General features: G+C 34.8%; 1 protein-coding gene across 7 annotated transcripts in view; it reads left to right on the top strand.

Moving 5' to 3' along the window:
• Window positions 1–19617, top strand: part of LOC106638943 (DDB1- and CUL4-associated factor 6) — a 302245-nt gene that overhangs the window by 11885 nt on the left and 270743 nt on the right. The gene's annotated exons all lie outside the window — the stretch shown is intronic.

Genomic DNA, 19617 nt, shown 5'->3' with positions numbered 1-19617 from the left:
CAGGCATAGTGGAAGGCATACTGCTGCTTATTGGGCGTAGGTCAGTGGACATGGCCCGGGAAAAATTATAGATGTTGGACGTCATTTAAAAGCTGCAACGTATGTTGAGTTATTGGAAATAGTTTTCCTTCCTTCTGTTCAGTAGAATTTTACTAAACAAAAAAATAATCACTGTTGTTAAAGATAACAGTGCAGTGCACACAGCAAGAGTAGTACGGGAATGATATCGTGAGCACCCTCAAATAAGAAGAATGGATTGGCCAGCTAAGTCTCCAGACATGAACGTTATCGAAAACGTATGGTCATCCATGGTCAGTGGGTGGAAACCTTGTCTAGCTCGCAATAGTAATGAGTTGCATGAGCTGGTTATAGAATCATGGAGAAACTTGGTAGGGCGTCCACAATTCTTTAAAACGTTGACGTACTTCATGCCTAGACGACTGCAAAGAGTTATGGATGTAGAAGGTAAATACGTTAATTATTATAAAATAATTTTATCTTACAACATACCTCAAACTTTATCTACATCAGACAATTCTTATGCCGCCGTTCTACGGTAACCCATGCATTTATATAATACACAAGAAATCATTGTTCTTTCGATTAATATACACTCACAAAATTAAGAAATACGCATGATAGTTTATGTTACAATGACATAAAATTTACACGCAAAGGATCTTACCATATAGATCTGATGTCTTCACAGAGACATTATCGAAACGTTAATTTATTCCTTTAATTTTGGACTAGACATACCTCAGTGGAAAGTATGACTTTAGAAATACCGACGATTTCTGTGACATCTCAATTTCATACAGAAAATTTCTGTTGGACTTGGCCTTGATTGAAAATCCATGTGATACATTGGCATTGAAAAGTCCTACTGAACCTTTTTGTCAAGTATTTATCAACACACTAAAAGAAAAAGATATGATTAATTATATATCGAAGGCTTGGACAAAATTCACAATGGTCGGTTAATGTAATTTTTTAAGCTGTAAGTATTACCTTGTTGCGAAATACAAGTCAGGTCCTCCAGATTATTTAGATGAAATCACACGCTTTTGTTACCGTTCCAAACTTGATCCAATATTTACTGTGAGCAATGACTAAGTAAACGATCTTGGAATCAATTCAAATACTCTTGACCTTGATGCAAAAACCCTTTCCTTTGATCCTTTTCGTTACTGCTGAATAGTGCCTTTTACAACTCGATAATCTAACTCCAGGATATTTGTAAATAAACAAGATCAAAGTTGCCGAGCTTTTCACTTCCGTAAAAACTGTACTAAATGCTTATGATAGCTTAAACTTATGACTCCTGGCAGTGGCTGGTAGTGGTCGCGCGACCGGTTGACCGCCACCAGGTCAGCTTCGAATGTAAACAAACACGAAAAAGTAAGATGTATACTACAGTTTTTCTCTCCTGGACGGTGCAGGTTACCTACAGGAACAATAATGTAATTTTTCATTTTATCGATGGTGTCTATCCGTGTTACCAACATTATCGACCGACAACATGCAACGTTGTCATTTAGGACAAGTGCTGGGAGTGAATATACATCCCTTGGGTGTACTCTATTCTTCATTAATTCTTTGTCCTGTGGTCCGGCCTTCTCCCTCGTCCCGCTGGGCCAGTTGCCCTTAGGTAGGAGGCCCCCCAGGATCTTTGGCTCCAAAGAGAGGGTGTCATTTAATCTCAGTCCATTGTTTATCCGTGTAAGTTTGTGGCCTGTGAATGTTGTCGTTTCTAAGGTAGTTGGTTCCGTTTAGTCGGGGGTGTTGGGTCTAGTGAAATTGTTTGGGGAATCAGAGGGTGATATCTTGGAGATTTCTATCCAAAACAGCCTCTCAATCTAGGTTTTGTAGGGTGTATCGTTGAGGTTGGTACAGGGAGGGACTGGAACGGGATCCCGATTGGTTTTTAAGGTTCGCCCGTATAAATAGGGTCTGAAATGCATTACGGAAAAGTTCGTAGCAAGTAGTCCTTTTTCTGTAGTTTTACACTTAGTTTCGGCGTCATTCAGGCTGTATGAGGCACAGGCCATAGTCAAATTTTTTCCAACCTTACCTTGGCTTAATATAGCTCCTTAGGCAAAATCGAAAGCATCTGCGGTGACAATAAAAGGTTTAGTGAAATTAGGATATTGTAACAAAGGTTGAGTGCAGAGAACTTTCTTCAAAACATCGAAAGCTTAGATTGGGGGTTGAGACCATAAGAAGGGGGCACCTTGTTTTAACAAAGAGTTGAAGGGTTTGGCTCTTTTTAAAAAATCAGGGATAAACTGATGGTAGTACCCTACCAATCCAAAGAATTATTTAATTTTTTTTGTATTTTGAGGCGTTGGAAACTCGGCTACTACACAAGTCTTATTGGGATCTGGCCGGACTCCCTTCTCTGAAATTCCATTACCCAAATAGGTGATCTATTTCCTGAGAAACAAACACTTATTCGGTTGCAAGGTAAGACCTGCTGTTCTTAACCGACCAAATAATTTCTTTAACTTTTCGTCTTGCTCTTGAAGTGAAGTTGCATAAATTACGATATCATTCATATATACAAACAATTTGATACCCTGAAGGCTACTAGAAATCTTATCCATCAACGCCTAGAAAGTTGCCAGTGCCCCTTTAAGGCCCATAGCCATACGCTTATACTGTAAGTGCTGAAAAGGGTAGAAAATGCAGTTTTCGGTGGATCGCTCAGGTCTATCGGCACCTGATGGAAACCAGAAGCTAGATCCAGGGTAGTGAAGTATTTACAGCCCCTCAGCTGGTCCAAAATTTCGGTGATGTTAGGTAGATGATATGCGGGTGCAATTGTATTTTCGTTTAGAGCGTGTAAATCGATAACGAATCTCCACTGTTTCTCTCCATGTGAGTTAGCTTCCTTGGGAACTATCCATACTGGCGGGATAAAGGGGGAGTTTGACTCTTCGATTATGTCGTTGTCCAGTAAAATTTGTACCTATTTTTGGATTTCATCGTGTAAATGTGTAAATGAGGTGGATGTCGATATTGTTAAGTTATCCGAAGTATGAATTTGGTGTTGAACCTTATTTGTTTGACTTTATTTATCCCCGATTAAATGAAATTAATATGAAAAAAGTGTTACTAATTAAATTACATGATTTCGTTCCTCCTCATTAGGCTTGGCCAAATCTAAAATCTTTATTATCACAGATATTTTGTTCTGTCAGATAAGTTGCGCCTGTGCCTTAAAAAATTTTTTTTGTGGAACGGGTAGGTATAATAGTGTCATAATATGTTTCTAAGGTTATCAGGGGATAGTCAGGTTAATGTCCTCAGAAGTAGTGGTTATAACGAAAAGGTTCGCGGATCCATTTACATCATAGCAAGACATTCGCCTGCGTACACACCAGGTCCAGCCTCCAACCTCGGCCAATATTCCTTCCGTTTGGTTGTATTGTAAACACGAACCTTACATAGAGATTTGCTTCTAGCAGGGAGCTGAAATGAATCATGGTGAGTAGTGAAATGTATTGGTTGTGATCCAACTATTACCCTTTTCTCTGAGAAAGACAGTATAGCTCTGTGTGTTTCTAGAAAGCTTACTCCTAATGTACCATCAAAGGGCAAGGGAAAGTCGTTTGATACTACATGTGCCGAGGTTTTCATATTGTTAATAGTTAGTTCGACTCGACCTAAAGTTCTCACAAGCCCATGACCGATTCCTGATAATCAAAAGAACAAATCGCGAAATATTGCAACATTTTTGTTAAATATTTTGTGTTTAGTGACATTTAATTCTGAGCCGGTATTGATAAGGAAATGGGATGAATCAGAACTTAGTTTGGGGCTTTTTACGAGTATATCGTGGGAAGTTTTGATCTTTTCGTCTCTTAATAGCGATAATGGCCTGGTTTTGTGCGTGTTTAGTGAGGACGATACTGGATCCGCTGCCACGCTTATTCAGCGGACTGAATTCGAGTTTAAATTTTCGTGAGGAGAATTACTATTTGTTTGGTTACCACGAGGATGATTATTGTGTTTAGTATCAACGGGCAAAGATTGACATCATTCTTTATGATCATCATTCACGTTATAAGTCATTCTGTTGAAAGGTTTATTCCTAGTGTCTGTTGCTCGTTTTCGGTTTTTCCATACTTGGGTTTTCACATGCTCAATTTTTTTTGCAAGGTTGAAAGCGGCTTCTAGATCAAAAATTGCATGACCCGACATTTGGAATCGAATTTTCCGGCACAAACCTAACTCGAATCTTCCCATTAGCGGTGTGAATAGCTACTTGCGTAATGATCTTGACGGCTTCAGGGGGACCATCTTTAACAATACGACTGATATTGGTTTAGAAAATTTTAGTAATTCTTAGTCCATAACTAGATACAGTTTTCGGCATCCCCTCGAACGTACGAGATAATTCTGCCTGTAGCTGGGTTAGACTTATTGGTGGGAAAAAAATCTTCTTAAGCTTGTTGAAAAATTGATCTAGGTTCAAAAAGTTTTCATATATTATTTGATTACGGGCATTTCCAGTCATTTTAGATTTAATAATTTGCCCAACAAGATTTTTTTCTTCGGGTTTAAATACTTTTCGAGGACTCGGCACTTCCTAATAAAGATAGTAATCGAAATTTGCTTATCATTGAACTCCGGAATCAAGTTGATCAATTCATTCAACCTTTGGAAATTTCTTCTGGGTTCAACGATAAAAGGTTTTACTGACGTAGCCTGATCGTTGTTTGTGTTGTTAGCCTTAGGCTCAGAACTGTTAAGCTGTAGCTCTATTGGGTTAATATCTGATGGAATTTCTTTTATTATAGGCTTTAATGTCCATTGCTCTGAGGATGCCATATTTATATTTTAAAATGTACTTAACGAACGCTGAAGATTTATTGAACTTTCGACCACAGAATCGCTCGTACCACAAATTCAAGGTGCGTTGATAAATAGGCTGTCGATGTCCTCGTCTTAGCCGTGATGTCCAGGTAATCCTCATTGAATCTGAAAAACCTAGGTGTCCTCAGCGTCTTCCTAAAGATGCGTTTTTAACATTCTTTGGTTTTATGGTGAACACTAAGTCGGTAGAGTTAAGGTCTTATTTCCCGAGTATGACTTCTGTGTACACCCCGACACTCTTCTTCTTTATCAGGAACAATAACTAGGTTCTATAGAATACTAGTCGATAGGGATAAAGTTCACTTCTTAATGAAAACCTCCAGGTGTACCCTGACACTCTTATTCTTTTTCACGAAAAGTCACTAAGTGCCGTAGAACACTAATCGATAGGGTTAAAGTTCTACATGAATAGTGTGATAGAAATACCACATTTGGACCCCGTTTCAAACAATGAGAAATACTCCACCAACAATAATATCGTCGTATAGGTAAGCGATAGAGTAACAAATATCCGTCTTTCAAAATCAGAAAATTGTTGATAAGATGTTTAAAAAATGTACAAAAGTGATAAATCATTTTTTTTTAGTTACTAAAAAACTTGTGACTGTGTGGAAAAATCTTTCAAATAAAAAAAAGCCTTGTAAGAAAATCTAAAAAATCCCGCAAAAATTTTTAAAATCGGTTTTTAAAAAATTTGTTTATCCGCAAAGTTGGCAAAACTGTTAAAATATGCTTTTTTTCGATTGTTAATAACTAACAATTTCTGAAACTATGAAATTTTAAAATAAGTGCTAATTGAGCGTCTTAACGACGTTAATAAACCTTAAGAATTTTAAATCGATTGGTTAAATAGTAGAGCGCGCGGTGGCTCGGTCGGCTAGGTCGTGGATTGGCACGCAGGAGACCGTGGTTCGATTCCCGGCCAGTGCGACTTTTCGGGAAAATACCTCTGTGATTTTTCACATGTGCTTTTTCACCACGCAATGCTCCTCGAGGAGGGCTTAGGCGACCTTCTCGCAGCAAAAATTGCCTAACTTCCCCCTACCCCCCTCCCAGTAATGAAAGGCCTCCCATCCCTTTCCTTATCCCTTTTCTAAGTGCCCATAGTAGTGCCCTTATCAAAGGAGCCAGACGTAGAGCACTCTAATATATATAAAAAAAAAAAAGAAAAATGGTTCAATAGTTTTTTTTAAAAAGCCATTTATTTATCAAAAAGGTACTCTCGAAAAATGCTGTCATGTTTTTAAAACAACTTTGCAATAATAGTTCCCACCGGACTCTCTTCTTAAGAGCTTGTATGTGTTGAACTTAATCGATTTCATCATTTTTGATTGTTCAAAAATGACTTTGAAAAAATCGTACTTTTTGAACTTATAAACAAAAAAAAGAAAAGTTGCTATAGACAACTAGGTGGCTGATTAAATTTTTTGTTTGATTGGACGTAACTCTTTCAAAAATATTTTTTTTTTTCATTAAAAATTTTGGATGATATGCTTAACCGATTGATCTTCAATGCACAAAATTTCTGACAAAATAAAGTGATCGTTTTTGAGTTAAACCTTTTTCAAGGCAATAGTACTTATGTTTGACAGCACTGATTCACGACCGATGACGTCATCGCTAGTGCTTGGAGGCCCGCACTTATTTGACTCTGGCTGCTTCAAATCGAATCGACTGGGAGAAAAAAGCAGTATCTTTGGTAATATAGGTCGCATAATATAATGGAGGAAGCGAACAAGCCGTGACCGCATACAGATAGTAGACAGAGAAAGAATATTGTGGTGGTCTTGAATCTCTCTCTGCTCTTATCCTGATTGGCTATTTTAAATGCCCTCTTCTGCCTCTAATTCAAATTATATATACCTACTGCTCTACTGTAACTACTGCTATATACACTGTCAAGCAGCAGCCAATCAATGCAGAGAGCAGAGAGAGATGCAAGACCGAAACAATCGTCTTCCTCTGTCTACTGACCGTACGCTTCCACTTACAGAAGAATATACAGTTCGCTTCCTCTATTATATTATCTCTATGTGTACCGCGCACTCGGGACTGTTGAATTAAAAATGGTGGACAAGGTAGTAGTGAGGGTAGGTGTTCAGCTGTTCAGACCATAGAGGTATAAGAATAGAGGGGAAAAGCGCTGTACTAGCCCATTAGCGGCAGCGACAGCATAACTAAGTGTAACGGGGCATCTGTCCTTGTTGCCAAAGCCACGTTATTGGCTACTTCTTCGTCCTGAATCCTACAGTTGATTCAATCTCATGTATGATTCGACCAATAACATAACTGCCAGACAAAGACAGATGCCCCGTTACGTAGCGAATTCTGCTGTCGCATTTCACGCCCCCTTTTCTCCTCTATTCTTATACCTCTATGGTTCAGACACTCCTAGAGCATAGACATATAATGAATAGACCGCTTATCTGAACAGAAATTATTAGTAGGTGATCAGTAGGGCTACTTAAGCTGCCTCTGTGGCCCACTGAGGTCCTACGTTGGCAGCGTCAGGGGGCGTTTGGTAGGCGCTAAGTAGGCTGCCTCCATTGACGTAACATAACCACCTTTCAATCGATAAATATAGATATGTACATATGAGAATACACATTGTATTTAAATTAAACAAAAGTCAAGCTTTATTTTAAACGAATCATATTAAAATTCTTCATGAAAATTTTTCACCACGGCATTGTTGATCACGTGTTTTTGCAAAAATATAATCCTAAGATAAACAAAATTTTTATATAAATAATGATAAAAAAGAAACCTTAAAAATATCACTCATTCACAATTGATGTCAAGTTAACAATATGAACATATGATTCATGATTTAACTCTAAAGAATTATTAAATAAAAACCAAGTAATGAATACAAATTAAGTTCTCACACTGCAGTTTACTTTATTTTCATACAAAAACATACGGACTCAATTGAATGACAGATGAACTTTACAGTGGACATCTAAATGACAGTGTGCAAACTGTTGGATGTGAAAATTTTGTAATCTTAGTACAGTTTTCATATAGTTTTTATTGAAATTTTTTGAAGCATCAACTATTGTTTCTAATTCGATACTTTGAGAAACTTCGTTTGGTTGACAACAAATTTAATGTCGATTGATTTTTTCAGTTTCATATGTGTAAGAATACTCATAAATTATTTAAATAAGACTCAATGGATAACACTTGTAACTTGTGTACCTTTTACGCTACAGTTTACACTTTAACTGTAGCTGATATAACTGTTTATACAACTCGAGAGGTATTATAAAGGTAGGTTATGTAGGCTGCCTAATGAATACCTCACACACGCCCCCTGACGCGCCTACGTGTGCCCTCGGTAGGCTGTTTAAATAGGACCTCACGAACTAGAGAGGCAACCGACTTTCATTTCTGTTCGGGTAATGGCGATAATGAAGAGGTAAGATTTTCAGCTATATAAGCCCTTGGCCTCCTTCGCGAGTAGGTCAGTCAGAAAAAATTCGTTCGATGGTCAGGCCAGCTTAAGTGTATTCCTAGAGCAGTAGCCAGACGATAGATACACGACCTGGAAAATCTAATTGGTAAATTGAATGGTTAGGTCAGTTTGGTAGTATACCTAGAGCAGCAGCCAGACTAGAGCACATGGCCTAGAGAACCCGGTCGGTGCTTATACATGACTTAGAGAATGCGATTCATTCGTTTCAACTCAAATTATATTCGGCCACCCGGATCTTGTCTTGAGAGACTCTTTTGTACCCCCTTTTGAAACAGTAATAAAAGTGAGTAATATTTATATTCAAACCTAATTTTTACGTATCCTCCATAGTTTTTCGCGTAAAATTCACTTTAGCATGCTATTTAATTTGGATATTGGTGGCCAGGCAGGTAGCAAAAGAAAAATGTTAATAAAAAAAAATCAACTTAAATATCAACGCCAAGTTGTGTGCCAGTTGGTGTAAATGCCGACAACCAAGCAACTAGCCTTTATTTAAATCAATCAAGTAACAACGCTACGTTGTGTGACAGCTGGTTTAAATGACGAAGACCAGGCAACTAGTCTTTATTTAACAAATTCAAGCATCAATGCTACGTTGCATGCTGGTTGGTGTTAATAGCCGGGTAACTAGCCTTAAAAAAAGTTCGTGAGAACGTCGAGCATAAATACAGTACTCACGAAGTTCAACCATTGTGAGTACTAAACTAATTTTATTTTATTTTTATTTTTTATTTTTTATTCGTTTTTCAAGTTTTTGTTTTACTGAACTACATGAATGCAGTACTTATTCTTATAGAGCTTTGTTCTTTCTATGGGTCTCGCGACTCCCTTGTTACCTGAGAAATTGCGTTTATTTATACTCATCTTATGTTTAAAGAACTTCGTTCTTACCGTGGGTCCCATGACCCATTTATACCCCCTGGTTTGTTTCTTTTAATTTTTTTTTTTTTTTTAAACGTTCTTTATTTTGTTTCTTTTTTTTCTTTTAAGCAAGCTCCATCACGGAATGTACAAGAACTTTGACTGATATATTATTAAAGTTGAGATCGCGCTGAATCCAATGGTATTTTTATTTTTATCGGTTGGCGATCAAAATCTGGAGGTAATTCAATTTAAAGTTAGCACTTTTCGAGCTCACTTAACACAGTCTCTTATGGCCAAAGGACTAAAGCAAACTTTTGACTATCAATTAAACTACTAAAATGGAATATACAAGCAAAAAAAATATACTTACCGTAACCCTGACATTCTCATCTTTAAGAAACTAGGTGACTTTATAAGCGTTGGCGATGAAAAAATTGATAAAATAGCTAAAATACTATTTTAGTCTACAGTTACATTCGATGAGTGCAGTGACAAACACTGCCGGCCATATTGGTCTATAGAGACTCCGCGAAATAAAAAAAATGTGAATTTGTAAAATAACATGAAAACTTTCATAATGATTTTTCAATTAAATTTATTTGTTGGGTAATAACGCAGTAAATTATGGCAATTATTAGTATTAAATTATTCAACAGCTGATTGTATAAATATATAGTAAACTGTATATAATAGTAGGTGGATTCGGTTGAAAATAAAACAAACTTCATTACCAACATACCACTAGTATAAAAAGAAGCTTGTATCTAGTGACATCGCATCGATCGTTACTGAATTGACTACCGGAGTAGGCAATGGAGCCTCCTGAATCTTAATTTTTTCATTTCATTTTTTTTCATTCTGTTGTATTTTTTCATATCTTTTTTGATTTCATTTCATTTTTTTTTTTTTCATTTTTTATTTGATTACTTTTTTTCTTTAATTTTTTTTTTCCAGTTTATTTTATTTTTTTAAATTTTATTTCTTTCTTTTTATTTATTTATCAATTTTTTTCTTCGTCATGCTAAGTATAAAGTTAACAGTTTTACGACTATCTGTGATAAGCTGTGACTACTTTTTTCGTTTTTCTGTCAAACTAGTTTATATGCAGTAGAAGACTTCTCATACTTTTTTACGAGAATGTGTTGAATAATTAGACAAAAAGTAAGGAAATGATATGTTATAAGCTCCTAATGTTTAGTATGATAGATTACTATTATACAAACCTATAAAATTTTTAAATTGATCCACAAGTTGTTTTTTTAATAAAATAAGAAAGAAAGGGTCAAGTATTCGTAAAAGCGCATATATAGGTATATCCATTTAAAAAAAGTAACTGCTAGCATTGCTACATATTTGCGCTCCTCTTACCTCTCTATATTTTTCCCCGCTAACTGTGATTAACGTTTTTAACACAAAAAAATCACTATAGTCTCGAATACAAAAATTATGAAAGAATAAAACCCAACAAAAATTAATTACTGTATTTATAGAACCTCGTATGAATAAACGATTGATAAAAAAACGATGAAAAAAATGTAAGAGTGTTGGAAAAAGTTGGAAACCTTTTAAAAAAATGGAAAATTGTAAAAATAATTATTTATTGATTTACTTGAAAATTAAAAAATTAATGAAAATTAAATAAATATTAATTAATGTATGGAAAAGCTGCTGCTAAAAAAATTTTGTAATTTAATTTAAATTTGGAAAATAATTATTCAATTAAAAAAAGAATAGTTATTCGAATAAATGATTTCATAACTAACAGAACACTTTACCGAACAAAATCAATTAATAATCAGTAAATAAATATTGAAATTTAAATTTAGTTACGAACCACAGTATAAGGAGAAGAAACTGAAACCGAAATCCTCATGTTGGGAGCGCTCGTAGCAGAGTAGATAAGATACTCGACTCGTATGTATAAGGTCGAGGGTTCAAATCACTTGGAAACTGTTTTTTTTTTTTTTTTGAAGAATTGTAAAAGAAAAAATTTTAAGTTGAATTAAAATTATTCTGGGAAAAAAAATTATGATTGAATGAAACATTAATTGCTTGGTGTGTGTGCTTTGATAGTGTAGTGTGAAGGGAAATAGCGGGGCGAGGCAAAACGGGAAGTGATAAGAGGAGGTGTGCAGGAGACTAGCACGGTTGGAAGAGACAGGGTGAGGGGAAGTGTGTAGGGGGTTGATAGTGAGGGTGACGGGTTAAGGGGGGAAATAAAATAAATTAGGAGGAAGAGACTTCTGGTAAGCGACTTCCGTTTCATGGAAATCTGTCGTTTTGAAAATTCCAGCCCCCCAATCCCGTGACATAAAAAGCTTCGTTTTAAAAAATCTAATCTTTAAAGCTATATGTTTTGTGTCGCTAGTGAGAAACGCTGGTGACCAGATGACTATAGATTCGTTTAAAAGGAACTAAGCTACCATAATTCTGAATAAATGGCCGGTTACGTGCCGTTGATGTAAATGCCGATGCCCAAGAAGCTAGCTAACTTTTCTACAATTATAAACCCTGTTTCCACCTCAGTGCTCAGCATTTAACCCTTCCTATCATATCCCCAGGATATTGAGCGAAAGCTTAGGCCTAATTATAAAAATTACTACTACGCCGTCTTTGACGTTACACTAGCATAAGTTTATTTCGGTTCTTAAGAGGTCATATGGGGAGTTAAAATGTTATTAATAAACAAATTCGTAGAGCAAAATCTTTGAAAAATCCACACAACTTTCTGATACTCAATAGCTGTTGTAAAATAATTTACTGCTATCGCTCTATTTTGAGAAACATAATTAAACTCACTAAATTATTTGGAAAATAACATTTAAAGTTTTAGGCGCAAATTGCACTGTTGTGTTATGGTGAAGAGATAATAATGAAACACACAATGTAAAATGCTAGTGCGACGGAGAGCTGCAGCGAGCATCCACTGGGCGTGGTCTTATTTAGATGCTGGGTCATTCGTGAGTAATGCACGCAGTGACCAACTGCCTGTATGTTGCGTCCGCTGTCTCTTGTTCAAGTCTTTCAGCTTTGTGGATCGGTAGCGTCTAGTGTACATACGCTCCTGGTTACATTTTTTACGGTTTTTCTCAACAGAAACTTGATCGTGCCGTGCGAAGGTTTCCACTTTTTCTGGAAGACAGGGTACACGTGACATAATATTTCTCGAGAACAACAGCTCGGCTGGACTGAATCCGTTTTCTAATGGAGTGGTACAGTAAGCTAAAAACCCAATATTTATATCGTCCCATTTCTTTATTAATTTTTTCGCAATTTTTACAGCGGCTTCGGCCGCGCCGGTGCTCTGGGAGAACTTGGGTGAGCTCTTTATGTTCTGAAAGCTATAATCTTTAGCACATTTTCGAAACCCTGCCGAGAACTGCGTGCCGCAGTTGCTTCGAGTGACATCCGGGATACCGAATCGAGAGAATACACACTGGCACTGTTTGATTATCTCACTCTTTGTCATTGAGCTCAGTAAGAAGATTTCAAATCATCGCGAATGATAGTCTGTCACAATCAAATACCAACGGTTTACAAAGAATAGATCCAGCCCTACCTTTTGCCAAGGATGGTCGGGAAAGCTTCCTTTAACAAAGGGTTCGCGAGGATTTATTATTTCCTGCACGTACATTGGACAGTTTTGAATCATATTTTTCAATTGAGCGCGCATTCCTATCCACTATATTATGCGTCTGGCTCTCTCGACATTTATTAACGCCAAGGTGGCCTTCATGAATGTTTGATAGTATCTCGAGCTGCAATGCGGGAGGTTTAATCAGCTGGGCTTTAAATACCAGCCATTTATTGCAGAAAGAGATACCCTCTTTATGTTCGAAGTATGGTACCATGCTAGTAAGCAAATGGCTCTTTGATGGCCATTTAAATAAACAATATTCTTTTAGTTTTCTATATGTTGGGTCCGCCTCTTACTCGCTCGTGATTCTATCTAACATGATCGATGTGACTGGAAAGCTATTTATAATTAAATTTACGTGTTCGTCCACTTCAGCCGGCAGGTCGACTGCGTCTTTTCCCGCCGAGCGTGAGGAGTTGCAAGATAAACAATCAGCCAGGATTAGTTGTTTCGCTGGCACATATGTTACCTTGTAGTTGTTCCGCATCAGACGTAAGCGTATGCTCTGGAGCCTAGGGGTCAGCTCGTTAAAAGGCGTCGATTGCAAAATCTGAACTAAGGGTTTGTGATCAGTTTCTAATGTTACATCAATACTTACCATGTATTCTTTGAAGCGTTCTGTCGCGAAAGCTAAAGCTAGTGCCTCTTTTTCTTTCTGGCTGTACCTCTGCTCGCATGGGGATAACGTTTTTGATGCGTTTACCACAACTTTCAGATTTCCCTGCGTGTCGACTTGTATTAATGCCGTGCCTAAACCGTAACTCGTCGCGTCTGCTTGGACAATGATGTCTTTTGATAAGTCTTAGTGAGTCAGTGTCGGTGCTTTACTGATGATATTTTTTATTTCCATGAATGCTCTTTCCTGAGCGTTAAGCCACACGAATGCTACGTTGTTTTTTGTCAGCGAGTTAAGAGGCTCAAGAATCGATGATTTATTTGGTATGAGTTTACCGATGTAGTTAATTGTGCCTAAGAATTGTTGTAGCGGGTCTTTGTTGCTTGGCCTGGAAAAACCCTGCGGCAGGATGTTGATACATTTTGATGTGAAACATCTATTGGCGCGATTGGGGGTTCGACCGACGCGATGAAGCGACCGTGCGATGGCACGATCTACGGTTTAACTTAGCTCGGCTCGTCTCTCTGTCTCTTTCTCCCCACGCTTACTGCCGCTTCTCTCGTTTGTAATTTGTACTACCCGTATACATGTATAGCTATATAGAGCAGTGTATGATATTTAGATATTATATATGTATTATACATACAGTGTATGCATACGTACGCACATAAAACATGAATTGTATGTTATATGTGTGAAAAAAAAATTTTCAAATTTTATTGACTCCGAGAATCAAACCCTATCTTTTGGATTGGTAGTCGGGGACCTAATCGATTGTACTATGCAGCAAGGTGCTCCAATCTTTGTTCTAATTATTTATGGATACCAACCGAAAAACTTCTGAATTAAAAATTTGATTTATAATTGGGCATTTTTTATATTATATATAATTGAGCCCGCTAATTTCAAAAGAAATTGTTACCATTATTTTTGAGTGGTCTATTAATGTCAAAATTGTGTGAAATTGTGTTTTAAAGTTCGTTTTGTTTATATCTTTTAACGGTTTGATATATATAAAAAACGAAAATACCAGTTTGTAGGGTGACAAATTTTCTATCAATGAGCACTTTTAATTTTGTTTTAACAAGCGCAAAATAATGAAAAAAAAAAATTAATAGGGTATTTTGTCAGTACCTGTAAAAGTAAGTGAGGTAGAGAGCGCCATTTATCGTTTACTCTCGCGTGCTCTCTCTCTCTCTTTCTCTCTTTCTATTGTACTCATACAGGACTACAGGTAGGCCTTTTTTAATGTTTTTTACAATATTTTGTGCTTGTAGAATATGACTAATAAATATTAGAATTAGTACTTTTTATATCATCATTTTTTAAAAACTTCTTCTGGGTAGACAGGATTATTTTAAAATATCAATATTTGACCATAGTCCAAAATTTTTCCGGGTTCTTCCAATTGTGTTTATTAAAACTCCATCTTAACCCGTCTTTAGTAAAGAGCCAACCCAACGAAATTGGCGCATGTCCGCAACTACGCACAGTAAACATGTATCCAAATCCAAAAAGAGACTGAGAGACAGAGAAAGTAATACACACGAACGTTTGTTAAACTAATGTATGTACCTTTGTGTAGCTAGGTAGTATAGATACTCTTCGCCGTGTATTATTGTTCTTTCTCGTTCTTGCTGTTTATATGTTGATAAACAAAAATAATACAAACATAATTTGCTTTTTCCTAATCTATAATATTCACTGATAAAAATATACATTCATAAATAAGCAGTTTTTTTAATATAAAAATATAAAATAAGGATTATTTAGAGTCAAAAAAATGAATACTTTTTCTACCTCACGCATTTTTGAGAGGCTGGTTTGCGCTTGGTTGAAAAAATAGGATTTGCTACACAAGCCACATTGCTTCGTGGCTGCTTTACGTCCCTCGGGTCCTGTTTCGCAGGTACCTTGGGCCGCAAAATACCCCTTAGACGGGGCGAAATCAGCAATCGACCAGGAAAATTAATTCGCCCGCAATTTTTTTGCACCATCTTCTTAAAAATGTGCTACTGCACAGGGAAGTACAGTTTGCCAGGCGAAAACGAGGTCAGAAATTGTTTAAACTTTTTTAAACAATTTATAAAAATCAACTTTTTCGAGAAAAAAACATTGCTCCTTATTCTTTGACCCATTCCTAACAATAAAACAGTTGGGATACATATACCTAAGCCCCATAGATTTCGAATCAAGAATTCCTTGAGTTTAAAAAAATGCGTTTTTTGTGATATTTGATCACGTGTTACTAAGCTAACCACCTAAGCTATTGGCAGAGATTAGTAGAGAGATTGCTGACTGCAATGCTACGGTGCGAGTTCACTTTTGGCCACTGTTTCGAGCGCCCCGTCGCGGCCAAGCGGTCGAACCAGGCACACATATTTTTTTTTTTATTTGAGAAGCGTGGAGGGGGTATACCGAGTGTGTGCCTACGGATTCGCGTGGAAATAGGCATGTAGGCACATACTTTGGAGACGCGTGGAAGGGGTATACTGAATATGTGCCTACGGAGAGAGGAGTGGTGTGTGGTGCATGGAAATGCCGACTACAGCTATATAACTATATATTTATACCCGCGTAAATCATAGCGAAAGAAAGCGACGAGTCTTTCTCGCTATATACTTACCAACTTCTTAAATAAGGTCTTAGAAATTAAGGGGAAATAGAGAAGAAAAAAAGATTTCACATCTAATATTTGTAAAATAAAAAAACCTGTTTTAATTTACAATTCTCTATAACATATGAAAGTATAAGAGAGGCTAGCCATATTATTTTTCGAAAATTAAATCATACAAATAAATGTTTACGCAATTGGAAGCTCAGACTTTCAAGGCATTTATTTTTTAGTTCTTCTTATATACTTTGGATTTTCGTTTAGTACTGCGTATCAAAGTACGTTGAAAAAATATTTAGCTTGAAATATTTTTTGAGGTTGATAGTATGGCTATAAGCACCTTAAATATAAATTATTATTTTTACTTATCATAATCGCTATGAACTGTAGGCCAAGCTCCGGAGGGTATCAATGAACATATGTGACTTTAGGTTATGTAAGGTCTGAAGCTTGAATAGCTGAGATGGCTAGGGCTTATGCCTTCGACGGTATATTTTGGAGATTTGGGGTTCAATTCTGATTGCCTTGGGATTTTTTTTTTTTTAATATAATTCAGTATTCTATTTAAATTTCTTATTACAACTTTCATTTTAATTTATGAATATTGTCAACACTTTTTTTTCGGACACGTTAAAAAAATTTTATTTTTAATACTGTGTCACGTACATAGAATCCTACGCAACAACTGACTATTAAATAATTTATTACGTTAATAGTTATAGCTGGCAAGGCTAATTCATAATTTTAAAGGTAATAATTTGAATGATAGTTACATTGATAACTAACTAAATACTTGGTAGATTATATAAATCTTTATGTGCGTATTCGTATGCTTGCATGTGTTTGATCTCAGACTTTTTGACCGATGTCAATGATTCAGGACTCAGAAGGATTACTTTTTCATATTGTTACGATGGCTTGGGAAAAACAATCGTCATAGCTTTTTAAGGTTGTCATACCTCTTGACGATTTCTTGATTTTTTTAAGCAGATTGTTGTATTATTCAGGTGAAAAAAATATTCTTATACATATTTTAGTTTTAATAAGGGAAAATTCAAACAATTACATTTTTTTTAATCTCTCCATACGTTATACAGTTTCATTTTGAACAATAAAACAATTTTTTTTCTTTCGATTCATGCATTCAAGATTAGTATTTCAATGAGATTTATAGAACAATTCCCTAATTTGTAATTTTAATTACATTCTTAACAAGATCTTATTTCATACAGTACGAAAAAACCACATTTTCTATTTTCGCACACTCCATAAGAGTTTTTTTTATAGGATAATTTTACTTTAATGTGATAAATATTATGATTTCATTGACAGGTTTTACACATCTGAGCTTGTAATTTATATATGTACATTTTAATACTTACTGTAGCTAAAAAAAATAAATGTAGTTTGGTTTGTTCTTAAATATCTTGTACGATTGTTTCATTACAAAAAACTTTAGATTGCAATAAATGACTAAAACTTTTAATTTGCTACTCAACATAATTTAATATTGTTAAATAAATTTCTACCTGCAGAAAAAATACTGAAACATTTAACGATATCAATAATTTTATGATACCAAACAAATGATTTTTAAGGTTATGAATAAAATTTAAATGGTTTCAAACTTTCCAAAAATTATAAACATCCAGTTTTTAACAGAAAATAGCCAAAGGCCCAAAAAATTTACTTTCGTTTTTATAATTTTCTCAACAATTATTACCAGTAAATTTCTACAATAAAATTTTTTCAATCAAAAAAATGGGTGCTTAATATTTTTATGCTGTGAGCACATAGATATTAAAATTATATCAAATCCTACAATCTAAATTGCACCAGTGGCTTTGATAAATTCATGCAAACTTTACATATTATTAAAATTGATACAACAATTTCCTTGTTTGTAATATCAATTTAATTTTCGAAATAATTTTATTTTATAGAGCTCGAATTGCTTAATTTTTATTTTTTTTTTTTTCCATAAAGTGTTTAGATCTTTTATTTTTTTTTTCATCAAATAATAATTTTATTTTAATAAAATAAATACTATGCTTTCCTCAAAAAATTTAACTAGTCTAACGTTTTATTTATATGTACTTTTAAACGCTTATTTGATTATTTTTTCGATTTTTTTTATTGCTGAGAAAGCAGTAATATGTTTCTCGGTAGCGATTTACAGTGTTAGATAATTGTGTGAATTCTTCCCAAATTTTGCACTGAAAATTTGTTTATTGGTAACATTATACCCTCTAATAAAAGAAATTATGTGAAACAATAAGCTTAGATTTTTTTTTTTTAATATAGAAATTTGTATAAAAAAATTAAAATTTTTGATTAACAAGTCATTAGAAGCTATTGAGAAATACAGAGTAAAAGCGGAGTGCTTTCTGGCATATAATCACATAAATAAAGCAATAATTTGTATTGATATAGTAGATCGTACATACTCCGTATGATGTGGTAATACGCTTTTCTATTATTAATAAATGTTGTATTAATTATTCAACAACGTGGCCAGTAAGTGACCTATGATACATAGAGATTGACCACAGTGTCATTAAGTAATGCTTAATTATTATTTTCATATAAACATACATACTTCTATTGCCAACTTGAAGTTAAAGGAAAAAAAATTTACTTAAAGAAACCCTTTTTTTCCTCTTGATTTAAAAAAGCTCTTTCATGTCTTCTACTCTGAAAAGACTATTTCTTGCGCTGACCCACCGACATTATTCAGCGATTCAGAAAATTGTAAGACTAAAAAAAAAAATTGAACCACATCCTAAATTATGAATAAAAATCGGGCCTTACTTTCAATAAACAAATTTTTAGTGCAAAATCTTCAAAAATCCACTCAGTTTTCTGACACTCTAAAAAGCTATCATTAAATGTTTCAGTATTTTCTCTGCAGGTAGAAATTTATTTAACAATATTAAATTATGTTGAGTAGCAAATTAAAAGTTTTAGTCATTTATTGCAATCTAAAGTTTTTTGTAATGAAACAATCGTACAAGATATTTAAGAACAAACCAAACTACATTTATTTTTTTTAGCTACAGTAAGTATTAAAATGTACATATATAAATTACAAGCTCAGATGTGTAAAACCTGTCAATGAAATCATAATATTTATCACATTAAAGTAAAATTATCCTATAAAAAAAACTCTTATGGAGTGTGCGAAAATAGAAAATGTGGTTTTTTCGTACTGTATGAAATAAGATCTTGTTAAGAATGTAATTAAAATTACAAATTAGGGAATTGTTCTATAAATCTCATTGAAATACTAATCTTGAATGCATGAATCGAAAGAAAAAAAATTGTTTTATTGTTCAAAATGAAACTGTATAACGTATGGAGAGATTAAAAAAAATGTAATTGTTTGAATTTTCCCTTATTAAAACTAAAATATGTATAAGAATATTTTTTTCACCTGAATAATACAACAATCTGCTTAAAAAAATCAAGAAATCGTCAAGAGGTATGACAACCTTAAAAAGCTATGACGATTGTTTTTCCCAAGCCAT

This window comes from Copidosoma floridanum, unplaced genomic scaffold (genome assembly GCF_036245765.1).
Source record: "Copidosoma floridanum isolate Cflo_tuat_1 unplaced genomic scaffold, Cflo_Japanese_pri ptg000030l, whole genome shotgun sequence".
Classification (NCBI taxonomy): domain Eukaryota; kingdom Metazoa; phylum Arthropoda; class Insecta; order Hymenoptera; family Encyrtidae; genus Copidosoma; species Copidosoma floridanum.
Note: the sequence above shows the minus strand (reverse complement) of the source record. Positions and strands in the feature narration are given on the sequence as shown.